At 35.4% G+C, this 24860-nt stretch overlaps 2 pseudogenes; one reads left to right on the top strand and one right to left on the bottom strand.

The window, feature by feature from the left end:
• Positions 1-13772: 13772 nt before the first annotated feature.
• LOC117013809 (60S ribosomal protein L36-like) lies at positions 13773-17545 on the bottom strand (annotated as a pseudogene).
• Positions 17546-22643: 5098 nt separating this feature from the next.
• Positions 22644-23549, top strand: LOC117013749 (PHD finger protein 11-like; annotated as a pseudogene).
• The last annotated feature ends 1311 nt before the right edge of the window (positions 23550-24860 follow it).

Genomic DNA, 24860 nt, shown 5'->3' with positions numbered 1-24860 from the left:
CGAATCCAAGAAGCAAACAGAACACCTAATTACCTTAATCCCAACAGGCCTTCTCCAAGGCACATTGTATTCAGCTGTGAAAAATCAATGACAAAGAAAGAATCCTCAAGGCAGCCAGGGAAAAGAAGACGGTAACCTACAAAAAAAAGCCCATTAGATTATCATCAGATTTTTCAGCAGAAACTCTATAAGCCAGGAGGGAGTGGAACCAAATCTTCAAACTATTGAAAGAGAGAAATTATGAGCCAAGAATAATATATCCAGCAAAGATATCCTTTAGATATGAAGGAGGAATAAAGACCTTTCCAGACATACAGAAGCGGAGGGAATTTTCTAATACACGACCTGCACTACAAGAAATACTAAAGGAGGCTATTCAACCACCATCAACAGGGACAATTTGTGGTAACCAAAACATAAAAAGGGGGAGAGTAAAGGTCTGAACCGGAATATGGGAATGGAGAAAGTGAGCGTGCTGAAGAAAATGGAATACTCTAAATATCAAACTTTCTTTTACCTAAACTTAAGGATAACCACTCAAGACAAATCCAGAACTGAAATACATACTGTAATAAAAGATGAAGCAGAAGGAAACATTATAGAATACCACCATACAGAAATAATAGACAACAACAAAAAGGCAAAAAACAAAGGAGACACAGCCTTACCAGAAAACTAAAGATAGAATGACAGGAAATCCTCACATATCAATAATCACCTTAAATGTAAATGGACTGAACTCAGCAATAAAAAGGCACAGAGTAGCAGATTGGGTCAAAAAACCAAACCAAACCATGTGCTGTCTCCAAGAGACACATCTCAGCTACAAGGACAAACATAGGCTCAAAGTGAAAGGGTGGAAATTGACACTCCAAGAAAATGGTATCCAGAGAAAATCAGGTGTAGCCATAACGATATCAGATGAAACAGACTTCAGGGTGAAAAAGATAACAAGAGACAATGATGGACATTTCATAATGGTAAAGGTGACGATACAACAAGAAGACATACCAGTCATCAATATTTATGCCCCCAATCTGGGAGCACTGAAATATACCAAGCAACTACTAACAGAACAAAAGGGAGAAATTGGCCAAAACACAATTATACTAGGGGACTTACATACATCATTGACAGCTATGGATGGATCATCCAAACAGAAAATAAATAACGAAATAGCAGCCCTAAATGACATATTAGATGAAATGGACATAATTGACATATATAGAGCACTTCATCCTAAAACATAATACTATGCATTCTTTTCAAGTGTACATGGAGCATTCTCAAGGATAGACCATATATTGGGACATAAAATCAGCCTCAGCAAATTTACTAAGATTGAAATCATACCATACATATTCTCTGATCACAAGGCTTTTAAATTGGATATGAAGTGCAAAAAGAAAGCAGGAAAAAACACAAATACATGAAGATTAAACAACCTACTTTTAAAGAACGACTGGGTCAAAGAAGAAATTAGAGGAGAGATCAAAAGCTACATAGAAACAAATGACAATGAAAATACATCCTATCAAAATTTTTGGGAAACAGCGAAAGCAGTTTTAAGAGTGAAATTTATATCATTACAGGCCTATCTCAAGAAACAAGAAAAATCCCAAATAAATAACCTCATGTTACACCTTAAAGAACTAGAAAAAGAAGAACAAGTGAAATCTAAGGTCAGCAGAAGAAATAAAAAAAATCAGAGCAGAACTAAATGAAATAGAGAACAAAAACAATAGAAAAAATCAATGTGACAAAGAGCTGGTTCTTTGAAAAGATTAACAAAATTGACAAACCCTTGGCTAGACTCACTAAGATTAAAAGAGAGAAGACACTAATTAATAAAATCAGAAATGAAAAAGGGGAAGTTATCACGGACACCACAAAAATACAAAGGATCATCCAAGACTACTATGAAGAACTATATGCCACCAAATTCAATAACCTAGAAGAAATGGACAAGTTCTTAGAAACATATAGCCTTCCAAGGCTGAACCATGAAGAACTGGAAAATCTATAGAAACAGATCACCAGTAATGAAATTGAATCAGTCATCCAAAACCTTCCCAAAAGCAAAAGTCCGGGACCAGATGGCTTCATCAGTGAATTCTACCAAACCTTCAAAGAGGATCTAATACCAATCCTGCTCAAACTCTTCCAAAAAGTTGAAAAAGAGACAGTACTCCCTAACTCATTTTATGAGGCCAACATTACCCTGATACCAAAACCTGGCAGGACAACACAAAAAAGAAAACTACAGACCAATATCTCTGATGAATAGAGATGCAAATATCCTAAATTAAATTCTAACAAATCCAATACAACAATGCATTTAAAAAATCATTCGTCATGACCAAGTGGGGTTCATCCCAGGTGCACAAGGATGGTTCAACATCCACAAATTCATCAATGTGATACATCACATAAACAAAATAAAGTACAAAAATCATACGATTATATCAATTATTGCAGAAAAAGCATTTGACAAGATACAACATCCATTTATGATTAAAACACTTAATAAAATAGGTATAGAAGGAAAATACCTTAACATAATAAAGGCCATATATGACAAGCCCTCAGCTAATGTCATAATTAATGGTGAAAAACTGAAGCCCTTTGCTCTATGTTCAAGAACACGACAGGGCTTTGCCCTATCAAGTCTGCTTTTCAACATAGTGTTGGAAGTCCTTGCCAGAGCATCAGGCAAGAGAAAGAAATAAACGGCATCCACATTGGGAATGAGGAAGTTAAATTATCACTCTTTGCAGATGACATGATGCTATATATAGAAAACCCTAAAGACTCCACCAAAAAGCTATTAGAAACAATCAACAAATACAGGAAAGTTGCTGGCTACAAAATCAACGTACAAAAGTCCATTGCATTCCTATATAGTAACAATGAAATCTCAGAAAAAGAAGTAGAAAAAACAATTTTTTTGCAGTTGCAGCAAAAAGAATAAAATACCTAGGAATAAACTTAACCAAGGATGTGAAGGACCTATATGCTGAAAACTATAAGACATTTTTAAAAGAAATTGAAGAAGACAGAAAGAAATGGAAAGACATTCCGTGCCCATGGATTGGAAGAATCAACATAGTTAAATGGCCATATTACCCAAAGCAATATACAGATTTGATTCAATCCCCATCAAAATCCCAATGGCGTTTTTTAATGAAATAGAACAAAAAATCATCAGATTCGTTTGGAACCACAAAAGACCCCGAATAGCCAAAGCAATTTTAAGAAAAAAGAACAATACTGGAGGTATCACACTCCCTGACTTTAGCTTGTACCACAGGGCTACAATAATCAAAATAGCATCGTATTGGCAGAAAAACGGACACATAGACCAATGGAACAGAATTGAGAACCCAGAAATAAAACCACATCAATATGGGCAGATGATTTTTGACAAAGAAGCTAAAAACATACAATGGAGGAAAGACAGCCTCTTCCATAAATGGTGCTGGGAGAATTGGAAAGCCACGTGCAAAAGAATGAAACTGGACTGCCATTGTTAAGGTCCGGAATTGTCCCCCTCAGACAGACAGAGAACCCGCACAATAATGCAAGTCACACAGCGAGGTTTATTTCCAGCCGGCTGGGGTCCCAGTCTCTGCCTGACGCAGCGGGTTTTAACAAGGACCCCAAACACTTAAAGCCAAGGGGTTACATAGCATTTTCAAGGCTTTCCATAGCTTCTGAGAGTACTAGATAAACTTACAGGACTTACATAGCTTCAAAGAGTATAAGATTTACTACAGGACAAGGAGACCAGGAGTATAAGATAAGCTACAGGACTTCTAGTCTCCATGCTGCAACTGCCCACATCCTGGAATTTTATAATTATGTTGTTTCAGGCTAGGGGCTGTTAACCCTGACCTAAAGATAGCAGTTCACATGCTAACAGTCTTTTACACTATCAGTCACCATGTACCAAAATTAATTCAAAATGGATCAAAGACTTAAGCATAAGACCTGACACAATAAACTGCATAGAAGAAAACATAGGTACTAAACTCATGGACCTTGGGTTCAAAGAGCATTTTATGAATTTGACTCCAAAGGCAATGGAAGTAAATACTAAAATAAACGAATGGGACTATATGAAACTTAAAAGCTTCTACACAGCAAAAGAAACCATCGACAAAATAAAGAGGCAACCAACTGATTGGGAGAAGATTTTTGCAAACAGTGCCTCCAATAAGGGGCTAATATCCAAAATATACAAGGAACTCATGAAACTCAAGAACAAATAAACAAACAACCCAATTGAAAAATGGGCAGAAGACCTGAAGAGACATTTGTCCAAGGAGGACATACAAATGGCAAATAGACATATGAAAACATGCTCAACATCACTAATTATCAGAGAAATGCAAATAAAAACCACAATGAGATATCACCTCACCCCAGTCAGAATGGCTATCATCAACAAGACAAATAGTAAGAAGTGTTGGAGAGGCTGTGGAGAAAAAGGAACCCTCATACACTGTTGGTGGGAATGCAGACTGGTGCAGCCATTATGAAAGGCAGTGTGGAGATTCCTCAAAAAAATTATGAATAGAATTACCATATGACCTAGCAATCCCTCTCCTGGGTATCTACAAATCTGAAAACATCTACACATAAAGACACGTGTGCTCCAATGTTCATTGCAGCTTTGTTTACGTTGGCCAAGACATGGAAACAACCAAAATGTCCTTCGATAGATGAATGGATAAAGAAGTTGTGATATATATACACAATGGAATATTATTTGGCGGTAAGAAAAAATGATACAGGAACATTTGTGACAACATGGATAGATCTTGAGAGTATAATGCTAAGCGAAATAAGTCAGACAGAAAAAGCAGAGAACCATATGATTTCACTGATATGTGGTATATAAACCAAAAACAACAAAAGAACAAGACAAACAAATGAGAAACAAGAACTCATAGACACAGAGAATAGTTTAGTGGTTACCAGAGGGTAAGGGGAGAGGTGGGTGGGAGATGAGGGTAAGGGGGAATCAAATATATGGTGATGGAAGGAGAACTGACTCCGGGTGGTGAACCCACAATGGGATTTATAGATGATGTAATACAGAATTGTACACCTGAAATCTATGTAATTTTACTAACAATTGTCACCCCAATAAATTTTAAAAAAAGGAATAAAACAAATGTAACTATTTTAAAAATACGCAAAGATTTGAATAAAAATTTTACCATAGAAGATATATGAATGGCAAATAAGCGTATGGATTGATGCTCAGCGTTATTTATCATTAGACAAGTGCATATTTGGATACAGTGAGATGTCACTATACATTAAAAGAGAAAAAAAAAGCGAACAAAACAAAAACCTCTGTCCTGAGGAATTGTTGGCAAAGATATGAAACAATACGACCTCTTATTTACTCCTACTCAAAATGCAAAGTGAAAATAGTACAGATTTTCTGGATGATAAGTAGTTTCTTGTAAAGCTCGACATATCATACAAACTAATAATTGTACTCATATATTTACCCTACAAAAAGGAAAACAAGTTCACAGAGAATCTTGTACACAACGATTAACAAAAAAAAATTATTTACAATGAATAAAACCTGAAAGCAACGAGGATATCTTTCAACAAGTGAATGAATAAATATGCGAGTTATATACAATGGAACAATATTCAGTGATAACAAGAAAAGAGCTATTGATTTACACAGCAACATTGATAAATCTCAAATGCATTTTGCTAAGTGGAAGATTTCTGACCCAAAATGTTGTGAATTGTATGATTTTATTCTTGTGAATCTTTAAAGAGAGTAAAATTATAGGGGTATAAATTGTATCAGTGAATGGCTGGTTTGGGTTGAGGAGGGAGTGATTGACTACAAATGACATGAACAGAGGAAATTTTCAGGTGTGGAACACTATGGTACAAGGATGGTTGATATATGACTGTATGCATTTGTCAAAACCTATAGAATGGTATATCCCAAATAGTGAACTTTAATATATACAAATTATATACAATAAAACAGGATATTCGGGGAATCCTGGAAAGCGAATATTGCAAATGAATTTGTTTTACAATTATATCGTACAATTTTATACACAGTAGTAAAACTGTTATAAACACACTGAAAGGTGTTGGAAGAAAATGAGCTGACTTAAATACCTTTGACAAATGGTGACTTGACTAGAGACTACAACAACAAAGACCAAAGAAAGTGTACTTTAATCCTGTACTCTAGTTGGTAAATTTATTTCTCATGATGGTACACATTTACATTCCATAATTGATTTATGTTTATCCTAGGGTAGAACATAGAGGAAAATGGATGGTGGGTAATGGGCACAATATTTCTCACTTTCAGAGTAGAAAGTAACAGATAAGCAGTAAGGAAAGGCTAGAATAAACTCTAAGGTACTCGATGAGTCAGAGACATTAGTATGAACTCAAGTTTAGATGAATAAACATACAAAAAGTTAGATAAACAAACAATTATACATTTATAGGTAGGTGTATATACATGACTAGCATACATATATCTAGAAACATTAATGCTCCAGTAACAACAACCACCCCCATATCCAGATCTTGATTTTTAAGTGCCAATCTCTGATTTAAAAGAACCATCACTACTTAAAAATTATTAAATTTCAGGCTATATTAAGGAAAACAATAAGTGAGACTAAAGTATCTAATAATGCTAGACAGCATAGAAGTACTCAAAAATAAAAGGATGTGCGCAAGTTAGAAAAACGCAAAATCATAGGCCCTGAATCAAATGAAGGAAGAGCTTCAGAATTTCAGAAGCTCTCCACATCCCCCCACGGAGGCAGTGCCCTGAGACTTAAGTGACCTGCTCACAGAGGAGAAGCCCACTTTCCAGGGAATCCCCCTCATTGTGTGAGAAGCTGGAACATGAATAGAAAATATAACACCACAGAGAGAATAAAAGGCTACAGTCGAAGAGAAAATAACACATTTTACCAAACCTACTAGAAAGCAAACGAAAGATGTCTTCCTACCAACCTATTGCAGAACCCACTCTTGTAGATGCCTAGCAAGAGAAATAATCATTTATTAATTGCCATGAATAATCAAGATAACAAGGCAGCTCAGAAAGAAAATGAAAATTCTCAGGAAATGAACTTAAAGACACACACACACACATACAGAGAATTCAAGATCGCAGTTCTTAAAAAACTCAAGATGCAAGAAAACACAGACAGGCAGATTAATAAACTCAGAAACACAATCAAAGAACAAAATGAACATTTTACCGAAGAGATTGAAATTTTAAAAAAGAAACAAATGGAATTTCTGGAGATCAAGACCTCAATAAAATAAATGAAGAATGAAACAGCCAGCTTAGGTAATACAGTTGACCAGATGGAGGAAAGAATCAGTGACATCGAAGATAAAAGTCTGAAAATGACACAGATGGAAGAGGAGAGAGACTTGAGTCTTAAAAGAAATGAAAGAACTCTACAAGAAGTTTCTGATTCCATCAGAAAGAGCAATATAATAATAATGGGCATACCAGAAGGAGGAGAAAGGGACAAGGGAACAGAAAGTACATTCAAACAAATAGTTGATGAGAACTTCCCAAACTTGTGGAAAGAACTGGACCCTCGAATCCAAGAAACAAATAGAACACTTAATTATCTGAATCCTGTGGGGAGCCATGATTTCTTGTTATTCTGAAGCCTTGCAGACTGGCTCAGTTTTAGCTCCTGAGGCATTGTCTCTGCCTGCACCTGGAGGGTGCTTGCAAGCTGCTGAGGAATGAGGTGGGAACGGCCAGTTCCTGGACACAGATCACTGATGATTATCAGGGTAATTGGTGGGCTTTGTCATTGAGATAATGACTTTGGGGAAGTTTCAGTGAGTCTGTAGTTTATATGTAAAAGTTGAAAATTTTACTCTCAATGAGGTAATGCACATTCGTGATTGTTAAGCTGCATGTACACAGGTGGTATAAATTGGTAAAGGAAAGTAAACTCGGTGCTTCAGGATCACTGAAGACCGGCCGCATCATCATTTGTGTGAGTGTCTTTTTTCATTCCCACTCCCCCATTCAGGTACTGTTCGATTTGTGGCGGCTGGCCCGCCACAGAATCCCAACAGGTCTTCTCCAGGCACATTGTATTGAAACTGTCAAAAATTAACAACAAAGAAAGAATCCTCAAGGCAGCCAGGGAAAAGAAGATGGTAACCTACAAAGGAAAGGCCGTTAGATTATCAGATTTTTCAGCAGAAACTCTACAAGCCAGGAGGGAGTGGAATCAAATATTCAAATGATTGAAAGAGCGAAATTATGAGCTAAGAATAATATATCCAGCAGAGATATCATTTAGATATAAAGGAGGAATACAACTTTTCCAGACATACAGAAGCTGAAGGAATTTTATAACACATGACCTATTCTACAAGAAATACTGAAGGAAGCTATTTGACCTGAAACAAAGAAGCAAAAGAATAAAAAACCACAAGTACCATTACAAACAGACAGACAGAACCAGGACATGGCAACTCCTACACCAAATAAGATACTATACAATGAAACATAACTCACAGCATAAATACGAATAATTTCTGACAATGAGAACACATAAGGGGAGAAAGTAAAGGTCTGAACCAGCACAAGGGAATGGAGAAGGGAAGCATGCTGAAAAAAATAGAATACTCTAAATATGAAAATTTCTTTTACATAAGCTTAATGGTAACCACTCAAACTAAATCCATAACTGAAATATATAACTTAGAAAAGGAGAAAGAGAGGGAAAAATCACATAATACAACCACATTGAAATAATAGACAGCAAGAAGAAGGCAAAGAAACAATGGAGACGTAGTCCTACCAGGAAACTAAAGATACAATGATAGGAAATCCTCATATATCAATAGACACCTTAAATGTAAATGGACTGAGCTCACCAAGAAAAAGGCACAGAATAGCAGATTAGATCAATAAAACTAAACCCAACCATATGCTGCCTCCCAGAGACACATCTCAGCTACCAGGACAAATATAAACTCAAACTGAAAGGATGGAAATTGACACTCCAAGAAAATGTTATTCAGAGAAAAGTAAGTGTAACCATATTGATATCAGACTTCAGGATAAAAACCTGAAACAGACTTCAGGATAAAAATGATAACAAGAGAAAAAGACAGACATTTCATAATGATAAAGAGGACTACACAACAAGAAGACATAACAGTCATCAATATTAATGCCCCCAGTCAGGGAGCACCGAAATGTGCAAAGAAACTGCTAACAGAACTAAAGGGAGAAATTGAACAAAACACAATTATAGTAGAGGAACTAAATAAATACATCATTTACAGCTATGGATAAATCATCCAAACAGAAAATAAATAAAGAAATATCAGCCTTAAATGACACATTAGGTGAAATGGACATAATTGACATTTATGGAGCACTTCATCCTAGAACGTCAGCTCAATAAGCTGTAATTAAAAAGAAACATCTGCTGCATTGGTTTTATCACAGAACAAACAGTCCCTACGAAATGGGGGCTCACAATTAAACATTGGAAACAGAAAGAAACAGAACATTGAATATCTCACAACAAACTAGAGTGAAGTGAGCCATGTGTTTTTGGATAAGGGAGCAGAAATTCAGAGAGAAAAGGATATGTCTGAAAAACTAAAAATATCTCGATGTAGAAGAAATTATAAAGAGACTAAAATGAGCATATCTATAATTATTAAAAGTATATTTTAAAAGAATAAAAAGTATAAGAACATTACACTGTAAAAAGGATAGGTGATTTAAAAAAAAAGATTATTGAAAAATATGATAAAGGAATGCTAAGGGAAGATTTAAAAAAATCAACTGATATTAAATTATATTAAAGTTTTGGGAAAAAAAGACACAAAAGCAAAACAAAAGAACTGCCAATGGCCAAAGCTAGACAAAATTGAACCCCAAAATAATATAGTGTTAGACAACAACTCAAATTATAAAATAAATATATATGAATTCATATTTATATAAATAAATGTTTAAACAAACAAGTAAAAGAGAAGAGAAAAATATTTCTTAAAGACTTTCAAATTATATGTGTAGATAATTTCTCCTACAGACGACAGAGTTTACCTCCTCCTTCTTTGATTGTGGGTTGGACTTAGTAAACTTCTTTCTATAACTTTACTTTGGAGACACCTGGAAAACACTATCTTAACCAGGTGATTATATTAGCAATACTAGTGATATCAAATGAATATTATGCATATCTGATATGATGTGATAAGAAGGGCACTTCATCTTTGTGGTATTCTTTACAAAAATCATTAACTATAGTCTTATCATGAGAAAAACAACAGAAAAAAAGTGAATTTTAGGGACATTCTACAAATATCTAACCAGTCTTTCTCAAAACTGTTAAGTTGGTGAAAATCAAAGAAATAAGAAACTGTCACAGGCTAGAGGTGAATAAGGGCACAGGACAACTAAATGCAATACAGTATACTGGATTGAATCCTGAAATGGGAAAAGTATAAAATTATTTTAAATTATGAAACCTAAGTAAAATTCATTTTGATAAATATACCACAGTAATGTAAAATGATAAAATTAAGCAAAACACACTGGGTAGGATTATATGAAAATTTTCTGTACAATCTTTGCATACTTTTTAGTATATATCTAAAGTTATTCCAAAATAAAAAAAGTCATTTTTATAAACTTTATTCAAAAGAGCAGTAGACATATAAAGTTCCTGGAAAGGAATCTAATAAACTTATTCTGAAATATTTGGGAGAAAATGGTAAAATTTTATTGGGAGACACTAATAATGATATACTACAATAGTTTTTTTGTTTTATAAACATACAAAACATATATTTTTATAAGTCACTTGACTCCTATTTTATACTAATTCTATGAGATGTGAGTCAAATCCAACCAGGTTTTTTATGAAACTTGTTAATTTGATTGTAAAACTGATATTGAAGAACAAAGGTCTAAAAGTAGTCAAGCCTTCTGAAATAGAAGTACAAAGTGGAGTAACCTTTTAAAATTATATAATTGTAATTATTAAAAATTAGGACAGTACAGTCTCCACAGAAGAATGAGTAATATAGTTAATGTAATTATTGGTAATTGAGTAATTAAGATATTAGTATAGAAAATATTTGAGTCTCCCTTATACCATATACAAAAATAATATGAATTAAATATATAAAAATAAAATTTAAAAAGAACCTTAAAAATCTCAGATGACAATATAAAAGAGTGATTTGTGACTAAGGATTGAATTTTGTGTAAGAGACACAATCTCAGAAGAAGTGAACCCTTTAATATAAAAAAAGATTTCTCTTTATTCTAAGAAATTATATAGAGAGTTAAGTAAGTCACAAATTCAGAGAAGATATTTATATAACATATAACACCCAAAAGATTACTATCCAAGACAAAGAAGAGAATTCTCACAAATACATAAGTGAAACTGAATAATTAAATAGAAAATGGGTAAAATTCATGCATATCATGGAAGAAGAAAAAGGAAAAAAAGTAACAGAAATAATTCATAATAATTAAAAATCTTAAAAATGTAATTAATAATCAGAAAAATACAAATTAATAACAAAAAACTATTCCAAATCTTCCCAATTTACACATACACACACAAACACCGTTCACACTTTCACTGTTCTTGGGAAGATAGTTGATAAATCCACTTTAGAAACCAGTTCAGAATATATTATGTTGGTGCAAAAGTAATTGCGGTTTTTGAAATTATTTTTAACCTCAATTACTTTTGCACCAACCTAATATACTACAGTTCAATATGTGTAGTCCCTACAATTCAAAGTTAGAATCTTAATTATATGCTATAACAAAATTCTTGCTCATTTGCAGCCAGAGATTTATACATGAATGCTTATTATGGCATCATTCATAACAATAAAACTTGAAATGCTGGAAACTGGAACATGAAAATATTCCAAACTGACAATACAGAAGATAAGTGTGTGTATATTCACTCATTAAAATCCAATAAAAGAGTAAAGCAAACCAAATCCAACTACATTCACTAATATAATCTAAAATATGAGGTCTGACAAGTTCACGAACTTGTTGCAAAGATGCTGCTAACATTTTTTTATATCAGAGGGATTATTCATTATGAATTTGTACCAGCTGGACAAATAGTTAACCAAGTTTACTATTTGGAAGTGCTGAAAAGGCTGAGTGAAAAAGTTAGATGACCTGAACTTTTTGCCAACAATTCATGGCTCTTGGATCACAACAATGCAGAAGCTCACACAGCACTGTTTGTGAGGGAGTTTTTAGCCAGTAAACAAATAACTATATTGGAACACCCTCACTACTCACCTGATCTGGCCCCCAGTGACTTCTTCCTTTACCCAAAGATGAAGGAAACATTGAAAGGAAGACATTTTGATGACATTCAAGAAATCAAGAGTAATACGATGATAGCTCTGATGGCCATTCTAGGAAGAGTTCCAAAATTCCTTTGGAGGATGAACTAGGCATTGGCTTCGGGGCTTAGCTTCCCAAGGGGAGTACTTCAAAGGTGACTGTAGTGATATTCAGCAATGAGGTATGTAGCACTTTTTCTGGGTTGAATTTGCAAACTTAATTGTCTGGCCTCGTATATAATATTGACTAAAGGAAGCAACTCACAGAAGAATATTTATAAAATTATCATTTATGAAGTTTGAAACAGTAAGACTGAATATAATCATGGAGGTATATAGTTATTAGAACTACAGGGAAAACTATGAGACATATTAACAGAGAATTCAATATAGTAATTACTTCTGGAAGAGAAGAAGAAAATGTAAATGACAAGTAGTATAGTGTTGGCTTTTAAAATATTGATAGTATTCTGTTTCTCAAGTTAAGTGATGAATACTGTACATGGTGTTAATGTTATTATTTTTATAGTGTTTATATATGTTATATATTCTCTTTTTACAGCTTTGAGACATAATTCATAAACCATAAATTTACCCCTTTCAGTGTAAATCTCAGTGATTTTAAGTAGATTAAGAGATGTGCAATGATTTTGAAAATCAGTTTTAAGACATACTCATTATCTTCTACAAAACCCCATACTCACTGAGTGACTACTCATTTCCTTACATACACTACCCTTGGGCTACTGATAATCTATTTCTGTCTCTATGAATTTGCATAATCTGTTCCTTTTTATATAAATAGATTCACACAATATTTGATGTTTTATTACTGGTTTATTTTACTTGGTATAATATTTTCAAACTCCATGCATGTTGCAGCTTGTATCAGAAATTCATTCTATTTTTTTTTTGTCAAATGATATTCTACTGCATAAATATATCATTTTTTAAATCTATTCATCAGTTGATTATCATCAGTTGATTTATCGAATTTTTAGCTATTATGAATAATGTTGCTATGAACATTTAAGTACAGTCTTGTTTCTGTGGAGAATTTTTCATTTCTCTTGGTTATATACCAAGGAATGAAGTTTCTGGGTCATATGGTAACTCTATGTTTAGCTTTTTGCAAAATTACCAACATCTTTTCTAAGGTGACTGTAACATTTTACATTCTTATGAGCAGTGTATAAGGTTTCCAATTTCTCCACATACTCTTCAATATGTGATGTCATGAAACTTTTTGATTAGAGCCATATTAGTGGGTGTGAAATAGCATCTCACTGTGGTTTTGATTTGTGTTTCTTTTCTTTTTTTTTCTGAAAAAGTTTTATTACATGCACAGGGAATGGGGCTCAGTTCTTCTTGGCTGCTGCCTTCCTCATGGCAGCAAAGACATTGCTCCTCTCCCTCTTGTCTCAGATGTGTGTCCCCACCCTTTTCTTGAGGAACTTCAGGGCCTGCTTGTGCTTAGAGACCTTGAGCAGCTCCATGGCATGCCACTCATAGTGGGCGAAGCCGCACAACTCTTGGATCATGTGCTACACAAAGTTGGTGTGTTTGGTAAGGCGCCCGTGGCACAGCTGGGCCTCGGCTTGCTGACATTCTTGGTCACTTTGTGGCCCTTCTTGAGGCCTACGGCCATGGGGTAATGCAGAGCTATGGCTGCTGCTCCTCAATGGCTCCTGCAACTGAAGTTTAATTTTCATTTCTTAGAAGGCCAATGATGTTGAGCATCTTTTGATGTGCTTGTTGGCTATTTGCATACAAGTATCTTATTTAGAGAAGCATATATCAGATGCTTCAACCATTTTCAATTGGATTATTTATCTTTTCACTATTGAGTTATAAGAATTTTTTAATGTATGCTAGATGAAATTCCCTTACTCAGGAATATAACTTGCAAAGAATTACTGCAATTCTGTGGGTTGCCTTTTTACTTTCTTGATGGTAACATTTGTAGTGCAAAATATTTTAATTTTGTTGTAGTCTGATTGTATTAGTTTGCTTGGGATGCCATAAGAAAGTATAACAGATTGGGTGACTTAAACAACAATAATTTATATTATTACATTTCTGGATGCTACAAGTTCAAGATTATGTTGTCAGTAGACTTGATTTCTTATGAGGCTTTGATCTTTAGATTGTAGATAGCTGTCCCCTCCCTTTGTCTTCACATGGTCTTCCCTCTGTAGATATCTGTTTCCTAATCTATTTTCATAAAGACAACAATCATAGTGGATTAAGGTATACACTGGTGACCTCATTTTAACTTAATTATTGCCTTGAAGATTTTATCTGCAATATAGTCACATTCGGAAGTGATGGAGATTAGGACTTCAAAACGTGTTTTGGAGGTCACACTGCAGTCCATAAAACCAATTTATCTATTTATTTTCTTTTGTCATTTGTACTTTTGTGTGGTAGCTAAGAAAACATTACCTAATCAAATTCATGAAAATGTGCACCAATGATTTATTCTAACATTTTTCTATTTTTAGATGTTACACTTCAGCCTCTGAGACTTATGATTTAGTTGGAGTTAATTTTTATGAATGCTTTGAAATAGGGGTCAAACTTCTTTCTTTTGGGTATAGATATCCAGTTGTTTCAACAGCATTTATTGAAACAATATTATTTTCCCATTAAACAGTCCTGACACTCTTGTTAAATATCAGTTAACCATAAATGTAAGGCTTTATATATGTTCTCTCAATAATATTCCACAATACACAAAACAATTAGGAGAACAAGAAAGAACTGCAGCCATATTCATCATCATTGTATTTTTAGGTAAAAAGGATTCTATACATTTCCAGATTGAGAATAATAAAGCTTAACTTATGCAAAAACTCAAATAAGAATGACATTATATTTCTCAAAGTAACATTGAAAGCAAAAAAGAAAATAGAGCAAAATCTTCAAAATTTAAAGGGAAAATTAGAGACATTTGAAAATGGTGAAATAGGTAAACATTACATCTGCTGCATCCCATGATCACATTAAGATTGCAACTAAATTATAGAACAGTCGACCTCAAGAAACATCTGAAGAATAGCTGAACAAAACCCCTATAACTAGGAATATGAAGAAGATGCTACATCAAGACTGAAAGAGATGTGAAAAGGCTGACCCCAAAATCACAGGTAATGGTTGAGGATTGGGAGGGACACAACAGCAGCTGAGGAACTGCTTGAGGAGTGAGGGGTCCCAGCCCCACACCCGGCTCCCCAGCACGGAGGTCCTGTTCCAGGAAGAGTATTCCTCAAAACATCTGGCAGTGAGAATCAGCTAGGATTCTGTCTATCCACCCTGGTGAGACTACAGGCAGCTGGAAACCCAGATATCCTCTTCAAGGGCCTGCATTCAGATTCATACGCTTACAAGCATCACCATGGACTACAGCAGAGGTATAGCAACTTGAGAGGCACCAGAGACACACAGGGATAGTATAAGTTGTGTGCTTTCAGGATGAGGACTAGAGGGACAGCTGCCATTATCCCCAGGTGGAGCGTGTCTCATATATAACCTACAGGAGGTTGCCATTTTTACTGTGTTGAACCTACCACCAAGGGGCCAAATCTGACACCCCATTTGTCTGGTCAAATCCACAGGTGTGCTCACTACCTTGATAACTCCCTTGAACCATGCCCCACCAAGCTAGTGAGGCATTGCCCGGGGCACTCTCAACTCCTGGGCAGCCAGCCCCACCCCATAAGCTGAAGGCGGCTTATACAGCAGGGGAGGGCCACTGGCAGCCTGGAAAATTTTGATGGCAAGTAGTCATCCCTAGCTTGCATTGCAGCCTTTCTTGGGACAGCTCTCTGGGATCTGTCATCCCAAGGTGAGCTTATTGTGGTATTCTCTGGGCCTTTTGTGAAGTGGCCATAGGCTGAGCACTGGAGCAAAAACTGAATCTGCATTAAATTTGTAAAAAAAAAAAAAAAAAAAAAAAAAAAAAACACTGGCCACACACTTTGACTCAGTAGGAATTCACCCCACCAAGCTAGGGTGGCATCACTGGCAGCACTATCAAAACTGATTCAATAAGCCCTGGCCATGCACATAAAGAGGATCTTTCAATGGCAGAGCCTTGTGGGCAGCTGCAGGTGGCAACAGGACTAGGGAAGCCCTTGGCCATTTGCTAAACTGCCTCAGGCACAATATTGGTAGCAGCTGGCCTCTGTTCAGAGCTAGGCCACCCCCACATGCCTCCAGGTCCAACACAGGCAGCAACCATTTGCATGTAGCTTTGTACCTCCTACCAGGTAACCCTGGGTTGGTCCCAGGTAAGGCTGAAATTGGCCTGCATGGGAGCCCCTCCCAAGAAGCATGAGAAAGAACATACCCAGAGGCCAGCCTCAGATCATACCAGAGCAATACCTGATTAGCTCCACAACCAGAAAACCCAAAGGGTGGTTTCAACAGGCACAAGAGACCACTGGGCCAAATCTCCTCATGAGGGATCAGCCCCCACACAGAAACTCATGCACTGTGGGTGTAGCCAGTCTTCACAGCCAGTGAGCCTACAAGGCAATCCAACCCACTGACTCACTAAAATCAATCAAGTCTTATCGCGTCCAGCGCAACACCGGCAGTGAGAGAATGAAAAGGGGTGGCAAAGGGTTAAGAAAGAAACAGAAATCAAGAAAGTTATGAAACAGGGGGCCAAGGGTCTCCCAGCCTCAAAGGACTGAGAGCCCCAAATCGGGCCACCTTCTGGCTTTCATTGATATACACACAAGGAAGTAGTATTGTTTTCTCCAGAGTCTGTGAGTCTCATACATCATACCAGAAAACTGATTCAAATCAATCATCCTTGCCTGCAAACAGCCGGAAAAAAAAGTCCCATGATGTCTTAACAATTATGGTATGTCCCTCCCCAGGGACAAATCCTTTATGCTGAAACTTATTGATAAGAATGGAAGGAGAAGTGATGTTATCACATCATTGGCTCACTTCCCAAGCAGATTGTGGGAAGGAATATAGCCACATAGGCAGAAGCTCTCCTTAGCTGGGGGAAAGTGGGGGGCTTTGCCCACCTCTGTCGACCCTGTGAGTTCTCCTGGTGGTCCCCACATGGTTCCACCTGGTTTGGGTTGTTCCTCCCATGAGGAATCTTACCCATCATTGGCTGACCAACTGTCTTTTGGGGGCCAAACAGAGAGACATGAAGTGTAAGCACAAAGGAGAAGCAAAGTCCATGAAAGGAACAGTCTCACAGACTCTTCTTTCTTTAGAGATAGGCACGAGGGGACAGATGGTTAGGCTGCTGCATGACAACAAAGGCTCAACGACAATAGGAGGATACACACACAACAAGCAATGGAAACTCCTGGAACACATGCACAGATGATCCACTATGTGCCACTGGACTGCATAGGATACCTACTACATAAAGCCATGTAGCAAAGACTGACAGACATAGGAGATCTAACCAATACAGAGAAGCAAGCAAAGAGAGGCATCCAAAGTGAGGAAAAGAAGAAACATGTCCCAAGTAAAAGAACAGGAGAAACCTCCAGAATAATAAAAAAAAAAAAAAGGAAAAACCTAAATGAAATGGAGGCAAAAAACTTACCAGAGACATAATTTATAACACTGGTTATAAGAATGCTTAAGGAGCTTAGTGAGACTTCAACAAAGAATAGTAAGCATAAAGAAGGACATAGAAACCATGAAAAAGAACAAGTCAGAAATAAAGAATATAATAACTGAAATGAAGGATACACTAGAAGGAATCAATAGCAGATTAGATGAAGCAGAGAATCCCATCAGCAATTTAGAATTTAAGGTAGCAGGAAACCCCCAATCAAAAAAGCAAAATTAAGAAAGAATCCCTCGAAATGAGGATACTTTAAGGGGCCTCTGGGCCAACATCAAGCATAACAACATTTGTATGATAGGAGTACCAGAAGGAGAAGAGAGGGAGGAAGGGATCGGGAAACTATTTGAAGAAATAATGACTGAAAACTTCCCTGCAAAGGAAATAGACATACAAGGCCAGAAAGTGCAGAGAGTCTCAAACAAGATGAACAAGAACAGGCTCACACCAGATGCATTATAATTAAAATGCCAAAGGTTAAAGACAAAGAGAGAATCCTAAAAGCAGAAAGAGAAGGACAACTAGTTACTTACAAGAAAACTCCAGAGACCATTAGCTGATTTCTCAACAGAAACTGTGCAGGCCAGATGTGAGGGAAGGAAATATTCAAAGTGATGAAAAACAAGGGCCTACAACCAAGACTACTCTACCCAGCAAAGCTATCATTTAAAATTGAAGGAGATGAAAAGAATTTCCCAGACAAGAAAAGGCTAAAGGAATTTATTAGCACCACCCAGTATTATAAGAAATCTTAAAGGGACTTCTTGAAGAAGAAGAAGGGGAAAAACTAACAGCAACAACAACAAAAATCAAAAATATAAATAAAAAGTGGCAATAAATATGTACCTATAAGTAATCACTTTAAGTGTAAATGGATTAAATGTTCCTATCAAAAGACTTAGGGTAGCTGAATGGATAAGAAAACAAGACCCATACATACGTTGTCTACAAGAGACCCACCTCAGATTGAAAGACACAGGTAAACTGAAAGTAAAGTGATGGAAAGTTATATGTAAATGGAAGCAAAAAAAAAATTTGCTGTGTAGCAATACTTATATCAGACAAAATAGACTTTAAAATGAAGAGTAACATAAAGGACAAAAAAAAAAAACCCAACATTACAAAATGATAAAGGGGTCAATCCAAGAGGACATAAAACTAGTAAACATCAATGCACCCAAAATAGGAGCACATAAATATATAAAACAAATATTGACCAACATAAAGGGAGAGACTGACAGTAATGCAGTTATAGTAGGGGACTTTAATACCCCAATGACACCAATGGACAGAGCTTCCAGACAGAAAATCAACAAGGAATCTATGGCCTTAAAGGACACAGTAGAGCAGATGGATTTAATTGACATTTTTAGAACATTTCACGTCAAAAGAGCAGAATTATTTCTAAGTACACATGCAACATTTTGCAGGGCAGACCATAAGTTAGGCCACAAAACAAACCTCAATACATTTAAGAAGATTGAAATCATATGAAGCATCTTCTCTGACCCCAATAGTATGAAACTAGAAATCAACTGCAAATAAAAAAAAAAAACAAACTAAAAAACACAGAGATACAGGGAGGCTAAATAACATGCTAATAAACAGTGAAAAGGTGAACAATGAAATCAAGGATGAAATCAAAACGTACATTTTAAGGCAAATAAAAATAAAAACACAAAGACCCAAAATCTATGAGACATAGTGAAAGCACTCCTGAGAGGGAAATTCATAGCAATGTAGGCCTACGTCAAGAAACAACAAAAATCTCAAATAAACAATCTAACGTTAGACCTAAGGAAGGAAACTGGAAAAGAAAACAAAAAAAGCAAACAAAGACCAAAGTGAGTAGAAGGAAGAAATTAATAAAGATTCAAGTGAAAATAAATGAAATACAGGCTGGAATACAATAAAATTTCGATAAAACGGAGTAGGTTCTTTCAAAAGATAAACAAAATTGACAAACCTTTAACCAGACTCATCAAGAAAAAAGAGAGAGAGACCCCAAATAAATAAAACCAGAAATGAAAGTGGAGAAATGACAAGACAGCACAGAAATACAAAAGAGTTTAAGAAAAATACTACAGACAATAACACGCCAACAAATTGTACAATCTGGAAGAAATGGATAATTCCTAGAAACATACAATCTTCCAAGGTTGAATCCAGAAGAAACAGAAAATCTGAAATGACCAATTACTACTAATGAAATTGAATCTGTAATCGAGCTACCAACAATCAAAAGTCCTGGACCAGATGGCTTCACAGGTGAATTTTACCATACATTCAAAAAAGAATTAACACCAATTCTTCTCAACCATTCCAAAAAATTCAAGAGGAAGGCAGGCTCCCAAGCCGTTTAGACAGGGCCAATATACCCTTTCCAAAACCAGACAAAGACATTACAAAAAATGAAAATTATAGGCCAATATCCCTGATGAACATAGAAACAAAAATCCTCAACAAAATATTTGCAAACAAAATTAAGCAATACATTAAAAGGATCACACACCGTGATCAAGTGGGTCTTATTTCTGGTATGCAAGTTTGTTTCAATATCCACAAATCAATTAATGAGATACACCACATAAAGAAAATGAAGGATAAAAATCTTATAATTGTATCAATAGATGCAGAACAAACTGTGAATAATATCCAGCATCATTTATGATAAAAACTCTCAGCAAATTGGAAAGAGAGAGAACCTATCTCAACATAATAAAGGCCATATATGACAATACCACAGCTAACATCATACTCAATAGGGAAAAGCTAAAAGCATTCTCCTTAAAATCAGGAACAAGACAAGGATGCCCACTTTCACCAATTTTATTCAACAGAGTACTGGAAATTTTAGCCACAGTATTCAGACAAGAAAAAGAAATAAAAGACATCTAAATGGGAAAGGAAGAATTAAAACTGTCATTATTTGCAGATGACATGGTATTATATAGAGAGAACCCCAAAGATTCCACCAAAAAACTATTAGAACTAATAAATGAATTTTTTAAAGTAGCAGAACACAAAGTTAATATTCAGAAATTGGTTGCATATTTATACATCAATAACAAACTATCAGAAGGAAAAATTAAGAAAACAATCCCATTTACAATTGCATCAAGGGAAAAATACAATACTTAGGAATCAATTTAACCAAGGAAGTAAAGACCTGTACTCAGAAAATTATAAAACATTGAAGAGAACAATTGGAGAAGATATAAATAAATGGAAATATATACCATGGTCATAGATAGGAATAATTAACCCATTAAAATGTCCATACTGCACAAAGCAATCTATAGATTCAATGCAATCCCTATCAAAATAGCAATGGCATTTTTCACAGGACTAGAATAAATAATCCTAACATTTGTATGGAACTACAAAATACCATAAATAGCCAAAGCAATCTTGAGAAAGAAAAACAAAGTTGGAAGTATCATGCTCCCTGATTCCCCCAAGTAGTTTAGCACTATTTACAGTAGGCAAGATATGGAAGCAACCAAAATACCTATAAGTAGATGGTTGGATAAAGAAAATGTGATACATATATATAATGGAATATTACTTGGCCATAAAAATAGAAATATTACCATTTGCAACAATATGGATGTACCTAGAGGGCATTATGCTAAATGAAATAAGTCAGACTGAGAAAAACAAATTCCATATGATTTCCCTTATGCATGGAATCTAAATAACAGAATAAATGAGCAAGGAAAACAAAAATAGATTTATAGATACAGAGAACAAACTGATGGTTACTAGATGGAAGGTAGGTTGGGGGCCTGGGTGAGAATGGTGAAGGGATTAAGAAGTATAAACTGGTAGTTACAAAAGAGTCACAGGATGTAAAGTACAGTATGGGAATATAGATAATAATATTTTAAAAACTATATATAGTGTCAGATGGATACTACATTTATCAGGAGGATCATTTCATAAATTATATAAATGTCTGTGCACTATGCTGATTACCCAAAACTAATATAAAATAATATGGAATGTCAACTATAATTAAATAAAATAGTCACAAGGTTATACAGTACAGCATAGGGAATATAGTCAGTAATTTTCTAATAACTATGTACAGTGTCAAATGGGTAATAGACTTATTGGGATTATTACTTTGTGAGGTATATAAATGTCTAATCACTATGTTGTTTTGTACACTTAAAAGTAATAAAAAATTTTTAAATATATATTTAAAATTTAAAAAGTGCAATAGAGAAATCACAGCAGACTAGGTAAAAGGTACAATAAATAACTTGGAGCATAAGAATATAGAAATAATTCAGTTAGAAGAGGAGTGAGAAGTAAGACTTATAAAAAGTGGAGAAACCCCATGAGTGCTATCAGATTATATCAGAAGAGTTAATATCCAAATAATTGGGATTCCCTAAGTAGAACAGATAGAGAAGAGGGCAGAGACTTTATTTAAATAAATAATAGTTGAGAGTTTCCCAAATATGAGAAAAGACTTGGACATACAAGTCTACAGATTTCATAGAACACCCTATTATCTTAGTGCAAAAAGGCATTCTTAAAGGCACAGTATATTGACATTATCAAAAAAATTAATGATAGATGCAGTCTTCCTGGGGCCACTGAGAGTGCAGCCATGGACCCAGCAACACTGCCCATGTCTGACTTGGCCCACAGCACCAAATGGTCTGAGGCACAAGATGTATTATTCCTCTACACCACAGGTGTGTTTCAGCTTGAAGAAAAGAAGGGAAAAAAATGACATGTGGTAATCTTTTCCAAAGACCTTGAGTGTAGTGTCCTGTACTTTGAGCAATCAGAGAATATAGCTGCTCATGAAAATTGTTTACTGTATTCTTCACCACTTGTGTAATGTGAAGATCACGATCCATGTAATCATGATAGAAATTTTGATGTGCAAACAGTAGAGAAACAAATTTATAGAGGAAGGAGATTGAAATGCATATTTTGTGGTAAAAGACAAGCCACTGTGGGATGTGGTGAAAAAAGCTTGTGTCAATAATTACCACTTTTTCTGTGCCAAGAATGACCACGCAGTCCTACACACTGGATCTGAAGGAATTTACAGAGCCAACAACATGATCCATCGAGAGAAACTCAAAATGACCTACTCTCAGTAAAGCCTTTGGTGTCTGCCACCTTCAGTACAATCAGAAGACTACATGAAGACAAGCAGAGAAAAGAAAAAAGAGCAAGGTAGAAAGGTCTCCCAACAGGCATTCTCAGTACAGCTACTCAAAACAATAAATGACATTAAACAGATCTATAAAACAAGTGAAGGGAGGATGGCAGACAGAGATGAAATTGTGAGAGTTGCTCTTCTTAAGAAATGTAAGGAAAAGGGACTTTTTAATGATTTTTTTGAAGAAATATTTGACAAACTTCATTTGATTCAGGAAAGACTCATGGATGATACTACTTCAGAATCAGACTATGAAAAAATTGGGACTTCACTTTTTGACTGTAGATTGAAGACACATTTGTAAATTTTCAATCAGCATTAGAAAAAAAATCAACGTGAAGAAAGGCAGCAGCAGATGAAGGAAGAAACTGAGCTACTTTAGAACTTAAACCTCGCATTCTGTTCAAGAAAATAGAGACCTTATTTCAAGTTCTACTTCAGTATCTTCTCTATTTTCTTAAGAATTACCATTTCCTAAACCAGGAATTGGGCATAGTTACAAGCATGGTGAAAATTGGAGGCCCAGCCTGTAAAAGCAACACGTCTTTGCGATAAGGCCTTTCATGTCTGTCGCGTTTGCAAACTTTGATCCTCACCAGCTCTTTCCTCTTCATGCCTAACTGGGTGTTTACTGCTTCCTTCTTACTATCTCACTTCTTCTACCTCTCTTCTCTCATTAAATGTTTCTCAGATTCAATTTGAGTAAATCTGATCATGCCTCCCATCTCTCCCATCCTCTGTACTAAAAATCTTTCCCTGGCTTCCTGCTGGTACATTGCCTCTCACCCTTCCCCTACTCCACAGTGATCTAAGTTGACTCTACTAACATACCAGGGGTCCTAGCCCCAGGGCCTTTGCACAGTGAAGTCTTAACTGCTCTCCTGCCTTTCTCTGACTGCTCCTCCTACAGATTTCATCATACCAGTTCTACCACTTTTTCCATCTGAAAGCACTTTTCCTTCATATAACTTCTCAGTATAAACTATTGATCTTACATCCCACTATTAGAGCTCTCCAAGAGCAAAAACTTACTATTCTGCATTTGCTCACTATCACATTCCCAGCACCTAGAATGCTCAATAAATGTTTTTTTTAAATAAATGCATGAACTATTTTTATCTTTTGAGACTAGTCCCAGTCCATAACGTCTCTTGCATATAATAAATTTGAATATTCTATTTTACTTCTACCAAATTAAAAAAAAAATCAATGATAAAGAAAGATCCTTAAAGGCAGCCAGAGTAAAAAAGAAAATAACCTACAAAGGGACCCCCATTTAATTATCAGTAGATTTCTCTACAGATCTCTATAAGTCAGGAGAGAGTGGCATGATATATTTAAAATGTTGAAAGATGAAAATTAATAGACAAGAATATTTTATCTGGCAAAGTCATCCTTCAGCTATGAAGAATAAATAACGGCTTTCCCAGAGAAATTTATCACCTCTAGATCTGCCTTGAAAAAAAGTTCTTCAAGCTGAATTGAAAGACACTAGTTAGTGACATGAAAACATATGAAACTACACAACATACTGGAAAAAGTAAAACAACAACTACAACAACAACAACAACAACAAAAAAAAAACTAAAAAAACCCCAAAAAACAGAACTGGAAAACTATAACTTTATATAGGGGTGGTCTGTGAACTAC

Source organism: Rhinolophus ferrumequinum, chromosome X (assembly GCF_004115265.2).
Source record: "Rhinolophus ferrumequinum isolate MPI-CBG mRhiFer1 chromosome X, mRhiFer1_v1.p, whole genome shotgun sequence".
Taxonomy (NCBI): domain Eukaryota; kingdom Metazoa; phylum Chordata; class Mammalia; order Chiroptera; family Rhinolophidae; genus Rhinolophus; species Rhinolophus ferrumequinum.
The sequence above is the reverse complement of the archived record's forward strand: the minus strand, read 5'-3'. Positions and strand labels throughout refer to the sequence as shown.